Source organism: Gossypium hirsutum, chromosome A12 (assembly GCF_007990345.1).
Source record: "Gossypium hirsutum isolate 1008001.06 chromosome A12, Gossypium_hirsutum_v2.1, whole genome shotgun sequence".
Taxonomy (NCBI): domain Eukaryota; kingdom Viridiplantae; phylum Streptophyta; class Magnoliopsida; order Malvales; family Malvaceae; genus Gossypium; species Gossypium hirsutum.
Window position 1 is genome coordinate 55,393,611 of NC_053435.1, and position 2,179 is coordinate 55,395,789.

Sequence of the window (2,179 nt, forward strand, 5' to 3'; positions counted from 1 at the left end):
TTTCGAGTAAATCGTGATTTATCCTGGTTGAGAAAGTCTGGTCAGGAGATAATCAAGTATTGGTTAATTAATTAATCAGTTAGAGGTCGAGAGGTAAGAATTGGTTAGTTAATAGCTAATTCACCTGAAACCCGAATATGAAGTTAATTACAACCACTGAAACGAGTTAATCTTCCTAATTGGTTTAATTGATTTAGTTGTTTGTGTTTTATTTCTGTTTATTTATTTTAGTTTTTTAGTTTATGATTTTATTTCTTTTTATTGGTTTTCATAATATAGAATTTAATTAGCACAATATAGACAAGTTATTATAAAGATAATTCCAAATAAGACTTAGTCCATCCTCCATTGGCTACGATCCTCGAAATACTTCCCTGTGTTCCGTTGTAACATTTTACTAATTTGATCCATATACTTGCGGACACCATTGCTTTATTTCTTATATTTTTTGGTGTAGTATTTTTTGGTCAAACATTCGCACGTTTGGTGCCGGTCAAGTTGTTGGCGCTGTTGCCAGGGAGGTTTCGGCACTAAATCTAAAATTATTTTTACAATTAATAGGATAAATAGGAAAGTTAAAGACTATAGGATAAATATGAAAATATTCTTATTTTTTAATTTTGTTTTAATTTTCATGACTATTTATGACCTGAAGCAATAACACCTTAATCGAACCATATCCTAATCCGGAGATACTACTTAGACGTAATTGCTAGTTGATGAATATCAATCCGCCCGTGGCAGTTAATTTACCCAAGGAGAATCCGTTATTTGAATATACAAGAGAGTAACACGTAAATATCCTAGAAGAAGTCCCAATGGAGCAAAGGCCGTTGCGCGAGTACGCTTTACCTATACAAGATTTGGTGCAAGGCAAGAGGCCGTTGATTAAAGCCAATAATTTTGAGATAAAGATGACTATAATTTAGATAATCCAAAATATGTTGCAGTTCAAGGGAAACATGATGGAGGACCGGAACCAACACTTGAAGCAGTTTCTACATCTATGTGACACCTTTAAATACAATGGAGTAATCGATGTGCTTTGTGTCTTCGGTTATTTCCATTCTTCTTGTGCGACAATGTAGCCCATTGGTTGGATTCACTAGAATCAAGTTCCATCACCATGTGGGATGATTTAATGAAAAAGTTTCTTCATAAATTTTTCCCTATCAACTTAGGTGAGAAATCACCAATTTTAAGAAATATGAAGGGAATCCTTGTACGAAGCATGAGATCGTTTCAAGTTGGTGCTAAGGAAGTTCCCACACCATAGATTGCAAGTGTGGCTATAAATATAGATATTCTTACAATGGTGTAAGCAGTAATATCAGATCCAGCCTAGATGGAGTAGGTTGAGGATCTATCATGTACCACACATACGAATGAGCTTATAAAATCATAAATGATATGGCGATGAATTCGTATATGTGGCCCAATGAAAGAGTCATGCACAAATCAAAGCCTCTAATGATAAAAGCGATAAACAAAGATGATAGATACCAACAAATCTTAAAGAAGCTTAATTATTTGAAGTCAACTGTCAAACCAACGAGAACAGAGCCATGTTCTGAAAACCAACTGGAAGAGGCGAGCTACATAAGTAATAGGGGTAGAGATCCCTATTTTAATACTTACAATCCTGGTTGGAAAGATCATCAGAACTTCAAGTGGGGAGGCAACCAATGAGGTGGAAACCAAATACAAAATCAACAAAACCCTTATTACCAACCTCTTCACTTACAACAACAATTTATGGGAAACAACCATGTTGCATGTGGTCAAAGATTCAACAGAATAGAAGGGGAGATGCAAAAAATAAAAATAGACATTCGACAAGCCGAAGCTAGATGTAGATGACTCAAATCCCAAATGGGTAGTCTCTGCGACCAGGAGCTAATTTATGACGATGTTCCAAAAGTAGAGTGGCCAAAGTCTCCCCAGTAACACAAAGTACAATCATTGGAGAAATGGGAAAGAACGTGTAAATGTGATAGCTTCACGGTAAGGAAAGACATTAAAAAAGTCGAAGGCACCCATACTTGAAAAGGAGGCAGTTCTCAGAGTTGTCGATGAGCCCATAGAGGAGGAAGAGCACAATGTGTTGATTGATGAGATAATCAAATCGTGTCTGACCCAATATTCACAAAGTTGAGCATAATAAATGTAACATTTCTAA

The 2,179-nt window shown here is 35.7% G+C and overlaps 1 non-coding gene across 1 annotated transcript; it reads right to left on the reverse strand.

Moving 5' to 3' along the window:
- Positions 1-1,173: 1,173 nt before the first annotated feature.
- On the reverse strand, positions 1,174-1,279 carry LOC121211575 (small nucleolar RNA R71). Its single transcript, XR_005906797.1, has one exon. It is a non-coding gene; the product is annotated as a small nucleolar RNA R71 (small nucleolar RNA).
- Between the last annotated feature and the right edge of the window lie 900 nt (positions 1,280-2,179).